Consider the following 20,273-nt stretch of genomic DNA (forward strand, 5'->3'; position numbering starts at 1 on the left):
TCCCTGGGATTCTCCAGGCAAGAACACTGGAGTGGGTTGCCATTTCCTTCTCCAATGCATGAACGTGGAAAGTGAAAGTGAAGTCACTCAGTCGTGTCTGACTCTTAGCGACCCCATGGACTGCAGCCTACCAGGCTCCTCCATCCATGGGATTTTCCGGGCAACAGTACTGGAGTGGGGTGCCATTGCCTTCTCCGAAAGCTGCTCAGTCGTGTTCAACTCTTTGCAACCCTGTGGACTATAGCCCACCAGGCTCCTCAGCCCATGGAATTTTCCAGGCAAGAACACTAGAGTGGGATGCCATTCCTTTCTCTAGGTGATCTTCCCAACCCAGGGACTGAATCTTGGTCTCCAGCACTGCAGGCGGATTCTTTACCATCTGAGCCACCAGGCTGGTACAATTTCAGCCTCATAAATTGCATTCCATCAATCTACTCTATGTTCTATTTATATTGAGCCCTAAAACATATGATTCCTTGGAATAAAGTCTTGCCATTACTCACAGTTTTGTTACTGTGTAGAATAGTCCCTTACTTCTTTTTCTGACCTGGCAACAGCTATTTTACTCTTTTGCACCCAGCTGTTAATTTTCCTGCTTTAAGAAGCCTTTTTCTTTCTTGCCTCTCCATGTCCCTCCTGTTTCTAAGTCATTGTTACTTGCACCGTTTTGTGTATTCTTACAGCCTTGTTTATAACATACTATGAACAAAATTTGGTCATGTTGTTCTTTCAGTCTTTGAGTGCTTACATTAGGATGAGCACTGTGCAGGGCCGTGAGAATGAAACAATGTGGATGGTAGACAAAGGCTCTGCCATCATGGAGATAAAATAGGGGGACATGGGGATGAAAGATAAGCCAATGACAGTTATGACATATACTAATCTGCGGTGTTTTGAGATCAGATTTGCAGCATGTAAAAGGGGAGGTTTCCTGCACCAAACGTCGGCAGTTTTCAGGACACCAGCCGGGTATCCTACAGTTCAATTCAATTCTGACACTATCTACCTGTAGATAACACTGGCGAACATAGGTTAAGGACTCAGCTCTGTAAGACTGCCTCGCTCTCCCCCACAAGTATTGTAAATGAAACGGGAAGACCTTCAGTATCCCTGTGGAGACAAAGTATCTCCATGCATGAGGGTGCTCTCACTGGGGATTTGGGGAGACTGAAATGGATTTGAAGTATTTCCTGAAATAGGAGAGACAAAATCAACTGACAAATAATAAGAGATAAGCCTTCTAGCCTCGTGCCTCCGATGCTGGCCAATAGGACTGTTAGTCATGAAAGGGATGATGGGATTGCTATTCTGACAGTGCTTCAAATTTGGCTCATCAAGAACATCACTTTCTGCCTTTTCATTTGGACCACGTGGTTTTAATCTGAGCCTCTTCAATACACTAGCAGCCTTGGATGACCAAGTCCAGGAGTTCCCTTAGGCCATTCATCTCCTCCTCCTCCTAGTCCCCCAGCTTCTGCCTAGCATCTGTTCTTACTTCAGCTATGGTTACCCTATTTTCCTCATCACTGTATCCTTAACATCTAATGCAAAGTATGGCAAATCACAGGTGCTCTGGATTATTTGCTATAGTAATACATATACGGGTAAGTCAATTGCCAATAAACTCAATGTAGTAGTTAATTTCACAGTAAGGATTTGGTTATTCCCAACAATTGCATTTGCTGAATTTATATATTTCCACAGAATTCTAAAGCATTGAATTAGAAACATACATTATTATCTAGAGGTCTTGACAAAGTAGATTAGAAAACGAGAGTTACATATTTAGTCACTTAAAGGAGACTACACTTTCTTGGGTCACCTAGGCAAACACACTTCCAGTTACTTTTTTCAAACATGTTTTTCTTATTTCCATACTTAATTAACCTAGGAAATAAGGCAGGCATTATTCTTCCCATTTTGCATGAGTTCACTGAGAACTGGAAAGTTAAGTCACTTGTCCAAAGTAACAAGCATGGTCCTGGAAAAACAAGGAGTGAAAGCTGCAGTTTCTAACTTTTGGTCTGTGCCTTTGCGTTTGGAGAACGAAATGGCAACCCACTCCAGTATCTGTGCCTGGAAAATCCCGTGGACAGAGGAGCCTGGTAGGTTACAGTCCGTGGGGTCGCAAAGAGTCAGACACAACTGAGCGGCTTCACTTTCACTTTTTGTGTTTATATAATAAGCTGGCACGACTGTTTGAACTACCTTTGAAATTTTGCCTTGTGTCTTAAACGAAAGAGCTCAAAACCAAAGTTAAACTATCATTTATTCCTCTACTTTCAGTAACAAAATATTTAAAAAGTCAAATCTTAAATATCTAAATTATTTCATCTTTTGATAGGAAGGAAGATTATGCATATTGCCAGAAGACTAATTTAGAAACTGAAAAATCTATTTTATTTCTTTTGGGTCCTGAATTTTCATACCTTTCTAGTCCTTTTATTCTCTTTTCAGTAAATTATTCAGTCAGTGGTTTCATGAGAGTAAAGAAGTTGAACTCCTTTGGTGAGTGATACTATACCACTATAAGACAACACTATCTGTACATCCATAATCATTACCAGCCAGTTTGTTTGAGATTCTCTTGTAAGGAGAAACAATTATATGACAATGCTAAAGAGGGAGAAAAATTACTTTAGTGTCCACGTCTGCAAAATAAACCCTTAGACAAGAGAGTTCATGGAGCTGGATTTATATCTAATTCTTCTGACTGTTTTATGGGTCAAAGATTTAGCACTAAACCTCATTCTGCTTTATTTTCTTCGTCCTTACTCCTGTGATACTATTTATTAAAGGAGATAGCAGGTGTCTGCCTGTCTCCATCACAGAGAAGAACATGTCAGAAAGGACTACATGCACAGAAATATCCAAATGAAGTGAATTTCTCCTATCTGGAATAATCAAACTATTTATAGTTGTATTGATACTTCCTACCAGTCGGAGTCTAAAATGCGAGTGTCAGATGAGGTTTATAACAGAGACTAGAGGAAAGCATATTAATTTTAGATGAGTGAATTTGAGGTCACCTCTCTTTCTGGTGAAAAGAGATAATATTGAGTTCTGAGGAGTTTTTAGCAGGCAGATCACGACCTGATGCAAAGTGAAGTCGATCTTCAAAACTCACTGTGGTCTGATTTTACTTGCCCTCAAGGATAGTCATTAGCCTGAGCTCACACTATTGGAATGTGGTTTTAAGGATAGGGCAAAGTTTTCCTGCCATAATTGCTTCCATCTGCTCTGCTAACACATGTGTTCCTGCAATAAAATTTTCTAAAACTCTCCAAACTCCACATGCCCCCTTTTGACTGGGCTCTTGCTGTACTGGTGTTTCACCTGCATTCCGTCTGGGTGGGAATCTGCGTTGCAGCTGGCTGCTGCTTTGAGGGTGGGGGTGCGAGGGGAAATACAATGCTTGCTGTAAGACTCCAGTGGCAAATTGAACACAGATTTTTGCCTTGAAAACTTCAAATTGCGGTCATGTGTGTTACATCATACGCCCTGCTCATGTCTCATCTCCTTCCAGTGATTTCCTTTTCAGTCGACTTTGTTTTAAAGGACACAAATAATATACAAATATATTCTTATTGTATAAGTCTTCTAGTCTAATAGGAAAATAGAACGTTCTCCTTGAGCCCACCCTCTTCCTTCTACTGCAAATAATAAATGAGATGTTTTCTAATGAGTTGGAATCTCCTTTCCTTAAGAAACAAAATTGTTTTATATTCTGTATAGAATATATCTGTATAGATAGTCAAAGACCCCTGAAACATTCCCCAAATGAAAAAAAAAAGTAAAAGGAAAATAACTTTATTAAGTTACCCTAGTTCACAAAATGCAGATACTCTATGAACAGTGAAACTGTATGTCACTGTGCATGGCACCAGGCGGAGGCGGGCATATGGAGATTACTGAATTGTTTTGATTAGTCTAACAAGTTCAGTATGAATACCCTTGTATACATGAACCTCAAATTATTTTGAAATATAAACTTATTAACTGTGATAGTGGAGCATATATTCCTGTAGATATAACCTAAGTGAGAATTAGTTGCCTGATTTTGGCTTCTGAAGTTTTCTTATGTGGCTGGAGTGAAATGAATCTGGACTGCATCCAGGAACTTCCCCAGGAACTGGGGTTGTTGAGTTGTTGCCTCCCTTGATCAAGAACCTGCCGAGGGTGCAACCAAGAGATCAGCAATATGGATATGATTACTTTATTTAGTCTCTAAAATCATAGTTACTAGTTGCAGAATCATCTTTAAGAACTGTATTTTCATGTGTATCTTTGTCTGTGTGTATATATGCTATGCTATGCTAAGTCACTTCAGTCGTGTCCGACTCTGTGTGACCCCATAGACGGCAGCCCACCAGGCTCCCCCGTCCCTGGGATTCTCCAGGCAAGAACACTGGAGTGGGTTGCCATTTCCTTCTCCACTGCATGAAAGTGAAAAGTGAAAGTGAAGTCACTCAGTCGTGTCCGACTCTCAGCGACCCCATGGACTGCAGCCTTCCAAGCTCCTCCATCCATAGGATTTTCCAGGCAAGAGTACTGGAGTGGGGTGCCATTGCCTATATATGTGTGTATATATATATATATATATATATATATATATATATAAAAAATATGTATACACATTTACTTATATATATTTCTTGAGATACATTTTCTATTTTTTTTTTTTGTTGGTAGATACACAGACTTTTAAATGCAATATTGCATAGTACAGATATGTTTATGTGTATTCACTTTAGTCCCCATGGACATTAAGATTCCTTGAGGAAGGTAAAAAGTTCAAAGTACTGGGGTTGATAGTTTAGGTTGTTAGATTTATATATCACTTCTGATGAATGTTTTGTCCAAGAGATACTATTTACTTAAAAGTAGAACGTCTGTGTCCCCTGGTAGACTGTTTAATGTAGACAGGGAAGGCATGGCAGAGAGAGAGAGGCTGTGCTGTTGTCAAGGCCCAGAGGATAAGACAGGAAAACCAAGTACCGTATGCTGAAGATCAAAGAGGTCATCTAATCCATCCTCTGAACATCAATCCTGGCCTTAGACAAGACCACTCCTAAACCACAGAAGACATATGACTGTTAAGCAACACTAAAATGTCTCAAGAGACACACCTCCCTAGGTAACTCATTCAGAATCCAATAAAGCTTCCAGAAAGTTCTTGCACGACTCTCCCTGGCCATCTATTACTTGTTTCATGGAAATTAAAAAGTGTGTGTTAACATCTATCTCAATAGCATCTTGGGTTTCAAAACCTTGAACTACTAAAGGGTTCTTTTTCAGATTTTTTGTTTGTTTTAGATTCCATTATATTGGGTTGGCCAAAACATTCATTTGTTTTTTTTCCCGTAAGATGGCCCTAGTAGTGCTTAGTTGTCTTTAACTTCATTTGAAACAGTTTTGTTAGATTGTATTGTGACAGCTGTCATATCAGTGTGAATTAAAAAAAGCACAACAAAGTTGATGAATTTTGGGTAGCCATTTTAATATTGAAGATGGAAGTAAAACAGCAACTTTTTCAGCACATTGTGCTTTATTACTTCAAGAAAGGTAAAATTGCAATTGAAATAAAAAAAAGAGATATGTACAGTATATGGAGAAGATGCTGTGACTTAGCAAGCATGTCAGGAGTGGTTTGCGACACTTCATGCTGGAGATTTCTCACTGGACAATGCTCCATCGTCAATTAAACCAGTTGAAGTTGATAGTAATCAAACTGAGAATTTGATTGAGAATTGAGAATTGTTCTCAGTTAATGAACTGAGAACAATCAACATTCTACCACATGGGAAATGGTTGATATACTAAAAATATCCAAATCAAACATTGATAATCATTTGTACCAGCTTGATTAAGTTAATTGCTTTGATGTTTGGGTTCCACACAAACAGAAAAAACTTTCTTGACTATATTTCTGCATGTGATTCTCTACTGAAATGTAACAAAAGTTTTCCATTGTTAGGACCAATTGTGATGGGCAATGAAAAGTGGATATAGTACAATAATGTGAAATGGAAGAGATCACGGGGCAAGTGAAAGGATCCATCACCAACCACACCAAAGACTGGTCTTTATCCAAAGAAGATGATGTGTATACCATGAAGTTGGAAGGGAGTCCTCTATGATGAGCTCCTTCTGGAAAGTCAAATGATTAATTCCAACAAGTACTGCTCCCAGTTAGACAAACTGAAAGCACTCGATGAAAAGCATCCAGAATTAGTCAACAGAAAACTCACAATCTTCCATCAGGATAACATAAGACTACATGTTTCTTTGATGACCAGGCAAAAGCTTTTACAGCTTGGCTGTGAATTTCTAACTCTTCTGCCATATTCACCAGACGTTGCGCCTTCAGATTTCCATTTATTCTGGCCTTTACAAAACTCTCTTAGTGGAAAAAATTTCAATTCCTTGGAAGACTGGAACAGGTATCTTCCAAAAGATACCTGGAATAATTCGTTGCTCAAAAATGATAAAAAAAGTTTTGGGAAGATGGAATTATGAAGTTGCCTGAAAAATGGCAGACATGGAACAAAACAATAAAGAAGTTGTTCTATAAAGTTCTTGGTCAAAATGGTTTCTTTTACTTAAAAACCAAGGAAATTTTTGGCCAAACCAATTTAAGATTTAATATATTCATAACATAGTTTGGGAAAGTGTGAGGCAGGAAAATAATAAAATAAATGAACATAAACCCATTACCCGACAAGACCTATTTCCATCGTAGCCATCTGCATACTCTTTTCTGAGTCCATTGCTTTGTACCCAGGAGTAACAATTGTTCTGAATTTTGAATTTAGCATTTCTTTGATTTTTCTTTTCTCTTTAGATCTGTATGTATAATCTAAATTTAGATAATTTGTTTTTTACTGTTTTAGTTTTATAAAAATTACATTGTAAGTATTAACCCATAAAATAATATTTATAAGATTTCTTGATATTTTTCACCAGATATATATGCCCAGGAATGGGATTTCAGGGTCATACAGTAGCTCTATTTTTAGTTTTTTAAGGAACCTCTAAACTCTTCTCCAAAGTGGCTATATCAATTTACATTCCAACCAACAGCGTAGGAGAGTTCCCTCTTCTCCACATCCTCTCCAGCATTTTTTGTTTGTGATTTTTTTGATAGCCCTTCTGGCTGGGGGCCTCCCAGGTGGCTCAGTGGTAAAGAACCTGCCTGCCAATGCAGGAGACGAGGATTTCATCCCTGGGTCAGGAAGATCCCCTGAAGGGTAAATGGCAACCCATTCCAGTATTCTTGCCAGGAAATCCCATGGGCAGAGGAGCCTGGTGGGCTACATTTTCCATGGAGTCACAAAGCATCAAACATGACTGAGCAACTCAACACACACACATTCTAGGTGGTGTGAGATGATATCTCATTGTAGTTTTGATTTGCATTTCTCTCATAATTAGTGATGTTGAACATCTTTTCATGTACCTATTGGACATCTGCATGTCTTCTTTGGAGACATGTCTACTTAGATCTTCTGCCCATTTTTTGACTGGGTTGTTTGTTTTGATGCTGTTAAGCATCATGTGCTGTTTGTAAATTTTGGAGATTATTTTGTGATCTGATAAAATAAGATCACATGTGTCAGTCACATAATTTACAACTATTTTATCCCATTCTGTGGGTTGTCTTTTCATTTTCTTTACTGTCTTCTTTGCTGTGCAAAAGCCTTTGAGTTTAAGTAGGCCTCATTTGTTTATTTTTGTTTTTATTTCTATTATTCAGGGAGAAGGATCAAAAAAATATTGCTGTGATTTATGCCAGAGAGTGGTCTGCCTATGTTTTCCTCTGGGAATTTTATAGTGTCTAGTCTCTCATTTTGGTTTTTAATCCATTTTGAGCTTATTTTTTGTGTATGATGTTAACAAATGATCCAATTTCATTTTTCTACATGTAGTTGTTCAGTTTTCCTAGCACCATAGGTTGAAGAGACTGTCTTTCCAACATTGTATAGTTTTGCCTCCTTTGTTATAGATTAATTGACCATAGGTGCATAGGTTTATTTCTGGGTTTTCTATCTTGTTCCATTAATCTATATTTCTATTTTTGTGCCAGCATCATATTGTTTTGATGACTGTAGCTTTGTAATATGGTCTGAAGTCAGGGAACTGATTCCTCCAGCTCCATTTTTTTCTCAAGATTGCTTTGGCTATTTGGGGTCTTTTGTGTCTTCATGCAAATTTTGAAATTTTTTGTTCTAGTTCTGTGAAAAATGCTGATAAAAAATTATCAACAAAAATGTTCATAATTTGATAGAGATTGCATTGGATATGTAGATTGCCTTGGGTAGTATAGTCATTTTGACCATGTTGATTCTTCCAATCCATGACGATGGTATATTGTTCCATCTGTTTGTGTCTTCTTTGATTTTTCTTATCATTATCTTATAGTTTTTGGAGTAGAGGTCTTTTGTCTCCTTACTGCTTTTTCATCACTAAATAGTGTCCAATGCTTTTGTGGCCCCATAGACTGTAGCTTACAAGTCTCCTCTGTTCATGGCATTTCCCAGGCAAAATACTGGAGTAGGTTGCCATTTCCTTCTCCAGGGAATCTTTCTGACCCAGGTGTAAAACCTGCATCCCCTGCTTTGGCAGGTGGATTCTTTACCACTGAGCCATGAGGGAAGCCCTTAGGTAGGTTTATTTTGTCTCTTTAAATAGGTTTATTCTGAGGTCTATTTTTTTTTTTTTTGGACGCGCTGATAAATGGAATTGTTTCTTGAATTTCTCTGTTCATTGTAGCACTGTTTGCCATAGCCAAGACAGGGAAACAACCTAAGTGCCCACCAACAGTGGAATGGATAAAGATGCGGTATCTATGTGGAAACATGGTACAAAATGGAATATTACTCAGCCATTAAAGAGGATGAAATAATGCTAGCATCATTCCTTCCAAAGAACACCCAGGACTGATCTCCTTTAGAATGGACTGGTTGGATCTCCTTGCAGTCCAAGGGACTCTCAAGAGTCCTCTCCAACACCACAGTTCAAAAACATCAGTTCTTCGGTGCTCAGCTTTCTTCACAGTCCAACTCTCACATCCATACATGACTACTGGAAAAACCATAGCCTTGACTAGATGGACCTACCCCAATACAAAATTAAAAGTTAAAGATAAAAGATTCATTGATGTTTTGCAAGAACTCACTCATTTTCATTGTTATGTAATATTACTTTGTCTGAATATATCACAATATAATTATATTTTTCTGTTGATGGACATTTCAATTATTTCCAATTTTTGCAGTTATAAAAATGTCACTATGAAAATTTTGAATTATCTTGTTTCTATGATAACATATGAGTTTGTCTAGAATAATATTTTTAAACTATGTGCTAGAAGTCATTATCAGATCATAAAATAAATTAAGCCTTAATCAGAAATGTTTATAAATGAAATAATTGAATGAAAAATCATCAGATTAAGGGTATTCATAAAGCCTTCAGTTTCATATTTGTATGTTATGAACATATGGGGAGAAAAACTTAAGATAAAGGTAAATTGATTTCCAAATGATTGTACCAATTAACAACTCCAATAGTGATAGATACTGTTTTCTTTGTTCTAGATTCTTGCTAATGCTTAATATTGCCAGATTTCTTATTTTTTGCCATTAGTATGAAATTTAATTTAGTTCTTAACTTTTATTTCCTTGATTACTGGTGAGACTGAGTATTTTTTCATATGTTTGTCCTCTATACATCTTATGTAAAACATTTCTTAAAAGTTTTTCCCATTCACCATTAGGTTGCCTTTAACCTTATTGCCTCGATGCAGGAACTTTATATGGTATAGACACACTACTATTTTAGGCTTTGCAGGTGGCACTAGTGGTAAAGATCCTGCCTGACAATGCAGGAGACCTAAGAGATGCAGGCTCAATCCCTGGGTCGGGAAGGTCCCTTGGAGGAGGAAGTGGTACCCACTCCAGTATTCTTGCCTGGAGAATCCCATGGACAGAGGAGCCTGGCGGGCTACAGTTGATGGGGTCACAGAGAGTTGGACACAATTAAGCATGCACAGTACTATTTTATTTATGTTTTGGAAAATATCTTCTCCCATTTTGTGATTTGTTTACATTTTCTCTATTATCTCTGGATAAATAGAAGTGTTTAGTTTTAATGTAGTCACATATTTTTATATTATGGCTAGTGCTTTGGGGTATTTTTTAGTAAACCTTTTCTACTCCAAAGACATAAAGTATGTTCATAAATTTCCTTCTACAGTTTAAAAGATTTCACTTAAAATGTAATATGAAGTAGGGATCAAAGGACATCTTATTCCATAAAGATACTAAATTGTCCTAACATCACTGATTGCATAGGCCATCCTTTATTCAATGATCTGCAACGTTATTTATTTAATATATCTAGTTTCCACACATGTAAGGGTCTTTTATTGTTTAAATTATTAGACAATGTATTGCCAGATAAGAGCTCAGTATATCTTAATCAGAAAACTCTTGGCATTTGGGGTAATACTATGTTAGGCTTTATACTGCCTCACATACTGCAGGACTGCCTCACACATTGCAAGATACTAGCTTTTGTTAAAAAGCGTTTTCCTAATCATTGTAAGAAAATCATTCCCATCCTCACTATTTTAAACACTCTACTACCGATAACATGATCAATTGAAAACCGTTGTGTATGGATTTACAACACATAGTATGGCAGATCCTCCATCCTTATTTTTCTTTTTAGTTTGTTTCAATGACCTTACCTTTTCTTTCACATTTTAGAAAATCTTGAGTGGCTCCTCCAAACAGCAGGAGTCTGAAATCAAGATGTCTGCAGCATCGGTGCCTTCTTGAGGCTCTTGAGCAAGAATCTGCTTCATGCTTCTCTGCTAGCTTTTGATGACCATCGGCAATCCTTGGCATCCCTTGGTTTACAGCTGCATAACTCCAATCTCTCCTCCTGTTTCACATGACTTTCCCTCTTTGTGTTTGTTCTCTCATCTCTGTCTCCTTTCTTTTATAAGGACAGACTCCATGGATATAGAACCCATCTGAAATTTAGGATGTTCTTATCTTCAGATCCTTAGCGGCATCTGTGAAGACCTTACTTTCAAATAAGGTCAAACTCTAGGAGTTAGGACTCTGGCATTTCTTTTGAGGAGAAAACATTCAACCCACAACAGACTTCCAAGAAAATATTGATTAGAAACAGGCTATTCTCTTAGGTTTTAATTTTTATAAAGAAAATATTGATTAGAAACAGGCTAATCTCTTAGGTTTTAATTTTTATAAAGATGGTATGCTTATTTTTAATTAGACTATTTTTAGGTTAGTTATTTGATCATCTCAACTTCTTACTTCTTAGACCTTATTTTTGGAGTCTTTTTTTTTTTTTTATTCTATTCTATGACGTATGTTTCACAGAAGTCTCTTTAGTAAATTTCTTATGGGAGTAAATGCTGAGCTTTTTTCTTTTCCTCTTTTACTCTCATCATTAAAAGCAGTTATGCTGCATACAGTGTTCTGAATTAAATTATTTTCTCATCATATGTTAAAATATCATTCTAATTTCTTGGCATTGATTTTGAGAAGTTGCCTATTGATGTTTCCTTTACAAGTAATTTCTTTTTGAATGCTTTAAAGAACTTCCTTTTGTATTTGATGTTCTGAAGCTTCATGACAATGTGATTTCTTTTTATACTGCTTGTCTTACATTTTGATTTCTCTGAATGCATGTCTCCTATTGTTCTAGAAAATTATCTCGATTATCTCTTTAACTACTGTTTCTCCATTAAAAAAAAGGTTCTTATTTTGACACAGATTTTTATTGGTTTCTCATTCTTTTCTCCATGTCCTTTAAAATTTCTTTCATTTTTCATTTCCATCTTCTCATGTCTTTATGCACCATTCTGTTAAATTTTCTTAACTGTATTTGTTTTATATAACCATTATACTTGTATTTTATTATTGTACTTTTATTTCATTGTTTTAATTTTCATTTCTAAAAGTTCTATTTGGTTCTTTTTCAAATAAGCTATGTTATTTTTGATGATATCTATTAATTGCTTACTTTTAAAATTATATTTTTCTATAAACTCTTTACACACAATCTATATCTGATATTTCCAATATCGTACACTCTTGGGACCCTGGTGTTATTATTTTTTTCTGCTGACTTTCAATTATGGTAACTTGCTTTCTTATGTCATTGTGTGTGTGTAAGCTGTTTTTTGTGTTATGAACATATACTGCATATAGCTTTAGGTTTGTTTCATCTTCTAGATCTCATAGCGCATAATTTATTCTGTAAAAATTGAGGTCCTAACCAGAAAATGTTTTCATCTACAGAGAATTTGTGTTTTTTTCACTTGTGCTATAAGGGCTGCTCCCAACCTTATGGTGCGAAATGAAACCATTTTAGCTCCAATCTCAACCTCAGGTTCAGCTTTCCTTCCTTGTGGAGCCCAGAGTCATTTCTGATTCCAGCTAGGATATGAATTTTTCCTCAGGTACATGTTGCTTTTACCTTACTATCTATTCCTTTTCAGTTCCCGTTAGTTTTAAACTGTTTGTTGTAAATTACCTTGGGAGGTATTTTCAGGGTTGAGTATACTATACAAAAGAAGCTTAAATTTGAATTTTCTTTCTGTCATTTCACCATTGCCCTCTTCCTTCCTGGTACATTCAATGGATGTAGGAAGACATTCCGTGTTTCCCTTTACCTTCCATTTACATAGCATAATGATAACTTAGAGTCGAATCTTATTTCACTAAACATGAGTTAGTAAAGCTGTTGAAATGTGGATTTCAGATTTAGATTTGTATTCCAAATTTACAAATCAGTTCCATTTATTCATCATAAACTATGACTTCCTTTTTAAAATTAAAGATGTGACTTCTTAGGACAGCTATAAAGTCTTCTTGGAAATCATATTATTCTTAAAACAGATTTTGTCAAGTTTAAGTGAATCAGAACATACGGATTATACATTCATTAAAACACACACATGGGTTGTGAAATGACAGAAAAATGTGTTTGGCAAAACCCATTTGGCAACATTCCAAAGCCAAAACATTTAAAAACTAGTATTTAATCATTTTCTAAACCTCAAACATGGCCAGATTTTTCAATACCTAATTGTTTTACTTTTTGATAAATCTATTTTTTTATGACAGAGAATAACTTCTATTAATTTTAAATGCTCAATTCATAAACAGTAGTAGTAAAGCTCTGTGTACCAGATCTTCCTGCATTTGCTCTTTCAGTAAACTAAAAAACTCAAAATAAGCGGGATGACAAAAGATGTGAGACCTGATATGACCTCTTATTTTGTACATAGAAAAAGGCCTGTGTACAAAGGCAAGACATCATATATGCAAACAACTTAGCAATGCTCAGATTTCAAATATAACTGCTATTTAAAAAAAATTCTACGATTAATTGACCAAGAAGATCAGGAGACATTCTGAAAAGATTTTTGATTTTTCACTTTAACTTTAGAAAAGTAATCATTGTCTTCTGGGTTCTCAGATTCAAGTCATTATTTTCACATTCATGTAAATCAAAAATATCAGTTGCAAATGGGGCTATTAGGCCAGAATAGTTTTTTTGAGAAAATTAGGTTTACTTTCCAGGTACTTAATGTAGCTCTGCTAAAATGTGTTGAAGTTTCCAGAGTATTCACTTCACTTTGATTCTAACATGGTCAAGATGGTTCAAATTTAGTGTGGAGAAGTATTGTTTCCTATAAACGATAAAAGTTTTAGTCCTCCATTCATCCATTCTTTACAACAAGTACTATTCTTTGAAACATCTGAAAATTACCTTCTTTTCCTAAATTCAGTAAGCCTTTTCTTGAATTGAGAGATGCCCTGAGGGCCTTTTTTAACAGATCTATTCTAGAATATGAGGCTTGTGGAGGTAATTACTTTTTAAATTCTTTACACTCCATTAGAAAGATAACCTATGGAATGAGAGAAGATATTTATAAATGATGCAACCAATAGGAAATTAATTTCCAAAATATACAAATGGTTTACTCAGGTCAAGATATTTTTTTGAATAGGCAGAAGATGTAAATAGACATTTTTCCAAAGAAGATAAGATGAAAAGATACTCAACATCTCTAATTACTGGTGGAATGCAAAGCAAAACTACAATGAAGTGTTACTTCACACTGGTCAGAATGGCCATCATCAAAAAAGAAATTTTGGAGATAATATTGAAAAATGGAATGCTCCTACACTGTTACTGGCAATTTACATGGGTGCGGGCACTACAGAGAACAGTATAGACATTCTTTAAAATACTAAAAACAGAGCTACGATATGATCCAGCAATCCCATTCCTGGGCATATATCTAGAAAAGATGGAAACTCTAATTTAAAAAGATACATGCAGCTCAATTTTTATAGTAGCACTACTTACAATAGCCAAGATTGGAAGTAAACTGTCCATCGACAGATGAATAGATAAGGAAGATATGGTATACATTAAGAAGAATGAAATATTGCCATTTGCAGCAACATGGACGAACCTAGAGATGATCATACTAAGTGAAGTATTAACACATCAGAGAAAAACAAGCATGATATCACTTATATGTAGAGCTCCTCAGGTTGCTCAGTGCTAAAGAATCCACCTGCCAAAGCAGGAGACGCAAGAGATGTGAGTTCAATCCCTGGGTTGGGAAGATTTTTCTGGAGGAGAAAATGGCAACCCACTTGAAGATTCTTGCCTGAAAAATCCCAGGGACAGAGGAGCCTGTAGGGCTACAGTCCATGGGGTCTCAAAGAGTCGGGCATGGCTTAGCGACTGAGCATGCACTTACCACTTATATGCTAATCTAAACTATGATACAAATGACCTTATTTACAAAACAGAAATAGATTCACGGATACATAAAACAAACTTATGGTTACCAAAGGAGAAAGGGAGGTCTGAAAGGGGGGCAGGAGTAATAAATAAAGAGTTTGGAATGAACAGATACACCTTACTGTATATTAAACAGATAAATAACAAGGATCTCCTGCATAGCACAGGGAACTATATTCAGTATCTTATAATAAACTATAATGGAAAAGAATTTGAAAAAGTATATGTATGAATTACTTTGCTGTATATCTGAAACTAACCCAACATTGTAAACCAACCATAATTCAATGAAAAAACAAAAACAGCATCATAGTCAATAAGGTAGATAACACTCTCCTCATTATACAGAACAAAAGCATGAGGCTCGCGTAGGTTAGTTCTAATGGAGATCCAGCCCTACGTCTTCTTCAGTGAGAAATGTGCCTGTGTGTCCTCCCTCTGGCCAGACCCTCTGTGCTCCTCACTTTTACACCTCAGGGTCTTTAAAACCAATGTAGTCCAATTGCCTGGCCAAAATCTAGCACACTTAGCAGCAGCCTGAAAGTCTGAAAGTAATTTTCCAGGGATATATCCTTGATTTTGATATGACTCAATGGACATGAGTCTGAGTAAACTCCAGGAGTTGGTGATGGACAGGGAGGCCTGGCATACTGCGATTCATGGGGTCGCAAAGAGCTGGACACGACTGAGTGAACTGAACTGAACTGAACTAGCTCATCATGAAATAAAATCTAGAGAGAACAATTTAATTTGCTTCCTTCCCCACTCCATACCCAAAGCAGCACTCCTCTGACCTTGAGCATTTAAGTGATATGCATTGATACCTTTGGGGCCACACCGTACTTTGCTACCCAGGGTGGGGGCCAGCCTTCCCTTCTCCAGCCCAGGTTACTAGTGCATAACCAGAAACAGACATGAGTTCAGATGCTGTGCTAAGAAATTAAGCCTCAATCTCAGCCTTTGAGATTTCTGTCCTAAGAAGCCTTTCTGTCCTAAGAAATCAAGCCTCAATCTCAGCCTTTCCAAGGCAATGCAATTTCCAACTCTCAGTTTTCAGTCTCACACTACTTCATTTCCACAGCATGCCAATGGGTTGAATACAGTGCTCATAACCTCATGTTCTAATTCTTTCCTGAATCAAAGAAATAATTCTGAGAAAAAAAATTAATTTTAGGCTTTGTTTTCTAGAGAATACAGTAAATGTGTAATTATTTTTCCCAAGAAGAAGTGATTACTTTTCAATTCCATTTCTGCTTTTATTATGGGGCAATAATGATTCATATATATATTAGCAAAATTTATTTACAGCCTGGATCCATATAGATATCTGTAACTGTCCTTGGTCCTTAAAATCTTAGCAGAAGAAAGAAGCTGCAAGGTCCCTTTGCATATAAGAAAATTGACAATTCTTTGTTGTCAAGGGCTTCCTATAACCCTAATTTTGGGGCTTTGTATACATTAGCCTTTTTAAAAAGGGGAGTTGAAATGGAAATCTGTCTTCTTTTTTTTTTTTTTTTTGGTTCCAAGTTATATGTATGGATGGGTCTTCCCAGATGGCTCAATGGTAAAGAATCTGTCTGCCAATGCAGGAGACACAAGAGATGCAGGCTTGACCCCTGGGTCAGGAAGATCCTTTGGAGAAGGAAATGGCACTTGCTCCAGTGTTCTTGCCTGGAAAATTCCATGGACAGTGGAACCGAGTGAGCTACAGTCCATGGGGTGGCGAAGAGTGGGACGTGACTGAGCGACCGAGTGCGCACACATGCATGTGTGGAGTTATGTGTAGATACATAAGCGTGAAGCCACTGAATTAAATTCTTTGAAAAAAGACGACAGACATACCTTTAGAATCATGCAGGTGCTGTTTACGTTCATTCATAGTAGCATCAGATCCTGTATACAGGTGCTGACTTTTCAAAGTTATGGCAATTATGTTGTGGAAGTTTGGGCATGCGGCTTTATACAGAATATCCTGGAAGAATCTGCTTCTCCTGCTGTCTTAAAATCCTATGAGAGTTATACCCTGATAGCATTAGAGAATAGAAGGTGAAGTGTTAAAGCTAAGTCTATACCTACTACTATATTCATGATACAAATAGAATACTTCTTCAGAAAGTTCCACATGAAAAGCATCACATCTTTTAACAAGAGCATTTTCTCCTATTTATTAATTCTCAAATATCAGCTGATATCCAGGAAGATCATAAGTGGTCTTTGCAATGTTTCTAGCATAAGTAGCCACATTTCTCATAGGGTACAAAAGAAATAGAGCAAATAGTTCACCTAATTGTATCTTATAATAATGTTTTCTTTAAAAATGCAAAATTATTAAGTTAACCAGGTTGACTTGATCACTCATAACATTATTTTACATATTTATATAATATTAAGTTTCAAAGCAAATGTAAAACGTGTTTCTTCTGCACCAAATATCAGTGATTTATTATTGAATGATCGATCCTTGCTTTCCCAATTATGCTTCTGAGCAAAGTGGTACAAACCTTCAAGTCTTCTCTCTTCCTCAGTCATACTTCTCTCAAGTCCAATTCTGAATCACACAATGACATGCAGTTTGTGGGTTTCTGACTCTTTGCACAGAAGAAAAATCACTGTTTTGGCTCCATGTGTCTGCTCCACATGGATTAGTCTAAGTAATAAGATGGAAAGGTTGTCAGCTCCTCACACGTTTTTGTAGGCAGGAGCTGGGGCTCTGCCGCAGGGGTCTGTAACCCACACGATGGTCTAATAATGATCTATTCTAGTCAGGAGACAGTAATTTTCTTTCCTTTCGCTCTTCTTTTCCCTCGGCCCCCATTTCCTTCAAAGCCTAGAGCTGGTCTAGAAATTAATTTTCATTGAAATGGTTAAGATCACTTTCAACTATTCCAGCAGAATTTCAGTTCTTTTGAAAAAAAGAAATAAAACCATTTCATTCTTAAACAATCTGTGTAACTTTTCCAGAGGGCTTAGAAATTGACTTTAAGCCTAATAATACTCCCTGTTAAAATAGAAGGGACTTTCTTTAGAGCCCAATCAAGAAGCAAACCTCTTCCAGACTCTAGTTTCTTAACCTGATATTTGGTAGCGAGAAGTTTTTCACTTGGCAAATATATTAATTGCATTATTTTCTAAATCTTTCTCATGTCAATTGAAAACGTAAGGTGCCTGTCAGGGAATCAGGAGAATGAGACTTAGCACCTTCTCTGCTCTGCCTTGTGATCGAGTGGTTCTCTGGCTGTCTAGGTGGCCTGGCAGGCTTTCGTTGACAATGCCCATATCTCTGTAGGTATCCATATGGAAACACAGCATTTCAGAGACGTCTTCTATTCGTGCCACAGACATCAACACTAATTTTTCTTCTCAACTTAAATGTCCTTCTTTATTAAGAAAAGAGAGTAAATGAGACAGGAGATGAGTACTTTCCTAATTTTCCATCGTTGGCCAAATCACAAACCTGTCTTCTGGATCACACTTTCTCAGATCATTGGTTCGTGCTGCTCTTGTCCATGTCCCATTGGTGTGCTGATCCTCCATTTTCACGAAATCATTTCTCCCACATGATACTAGTCCACCAGACATTGTTCCAACCCATTTCAGTATCATGAAAACTTTTATGCTGCCTGACCCAACAGGCGGTCCACTATCATCAGCTCCATCTGCTTCTTAGGACCATTCCTCATAGCTCAACCTTCCCAATTTTTAAATTTTGCCTGTATTCCATAGCAGTGTACCTTTGGGTTTGCAAGGAGTCAGACGTGACTGAGCGACTAAACACAGCACAGCACTGGCTTCAGTACGAGCAAAAAATTCTCAGCACAGCACACCTTTCTGGGACCTATCCAATTCACTAGTTGCTCACTCTATTTTCTTTGCAAATGGTTCTTTCAAACAAATCTCTAAAAATTGGTGTTCTTTGGGTGAGGTTCTGAACCTACCTCTCTTATCTTTCTCTATATTCCCACCCTACAAAAAATTGATGCTTTTGAACTGTGGTATTGGAGAAGATTCTTGAGAGTCCCTTAGACTGCAAGGAGATCAAACCAGTCCATCTTGAAATCAGTCCTGAATATTCATTGAAAGGACTGATGCTGAAGCTGAAACTCCAATACTTTGGCCACCTGATGCGAAGAGCTGGCTCATTGAAAAAGACCCTGATGCTGGGAAAGATTGAAGGCAGGAGGAGAAGAGGGGCAACAGAGAATGAGATGGTTGGATGGCATCATCAACACAATGGACATGAGTTCCAGCAAGCTCTGGGAGTTGGTGATGGACAGGGAGGCCTGGCATGCTGCAGTCCATGGGTCGCAAGGAGGTGGACATGACTGAGTGACTGAACTGAGGTGACTTTATTCAGTTCTACTGCTTTAAATGAGTCCTCTCTGATGATGACACAAATTTGTATTTCAAGCCTCCAACATGGCCCATCTATCTGACTATCTCTTCCAAATCTCTACGTAGATGTCTGAACTTCCCCAGTAAGTCCCCTTTAGCTCAATTTTTCCTATGTTAATAAATAGTAGCATCAGCCACTTAATTCCTCAAGCCAGAAACCCAAGTTGTTGCTGTTGTTCAGTCTCTCTGCTGCTGCTGCTGCTTGTAAGTCGCTTCAGTTGTGTCCAACTCTGTGCGACCCCAGAGACGGCAGCCCACCAGGTTCCCCCGTCCCTGGGATTCTCCAGGCAAGAACACTGGAGTGGGTTGCCATTTCCTTCTCCCATGCAGGAAAGTGAAAAGTGAAAGTGAAGTTGCTCAGTCATGTCCGACTCCTAGTGACCCCATGGACTGCAGCCTACCAGGCTCTTCCATCCATGGGATTTGCCAGGCAAGAGTACTGGAGCAGGGTGCCATTGCCTTCTCTGGTTCAGTTTCTCAGTTACTCCTAATTCCTTCCTTTCCTTCATTATGTTCTCCGTGTCACCCCACCCATCAGCACACAATCTGTCAGCAAGTCCTGTCAATTCTGCCTTTCAAATAAACATTGCAGCTGTCCATTCTATGCCTTCTTATGTTCAGGTTTCAGTCATTGCTGGCCAAAACTAATTAATTAATTAAGCGTGTTTTAGCTATTAATTAATTATCACAATTGCCACTTAGAACATCTCCTTTCCCCTCTTGCTTCCCCACAATGCTAGTGCTGCAGTCATCTTTTAAAACTAAGGATCAGCTCATTTCAAGTGTCCCATCAGTGGCTTCCCCGGCTCTATGATCAGGTCTCAGCACATTTCTGCAACATTATCTTATGCTCTCCCTTTCTCCACCTGGAACTCAGACTCTCAGGTTTTCCTTCAGTGCCTTGAACATATTTGACTCTGCAAGGCCCAGAGAAAAAGTCACTTCCTCAGGGAATATTTCCCAACCATGCCCAAAGGAGCCTGATCCATTTGTCTTTAGCTCAGCCCACTATTTAC

General features: G+C 37.5%; 1 long non-coding RNA gene across 1 annotated transcript; it reads left to right on the top strand.

Moving 5' to 3' along the window:
• Positions 1 to 1,755: 1,755 nt before the first annotated feature.
• LOC123464927 lies at positions 1,756 to 6,575 on the top strand. The gene is made up of 2 exons (XR_006640023.1): positions 1,756 to 2,105; positions 5,978 to 6,575. It is a non-coding gene; the product is annotated as an uncharacterized LOC123464927 (long non-coding RNA).
• The last annotated feature ends 13,698 nt before the right edge of the window (positions 6,576 to 20,273 follow it).

This window comes from Bubalus bubalis, chromosome 15 (genome assembly GCF_019923935.1).
Source record: "Bubalus bubalis isolate 160015118507 breed Murrah chromosome 15, NDDB_SH_1, whole genome shotgun sequence".
NCBI classification, from domain to species: Eukaryota; Metazoa; Chordata; class Mammalia; order Artiodactyla; family Bovidae; genus Bubalus; species Bubalus bubalis.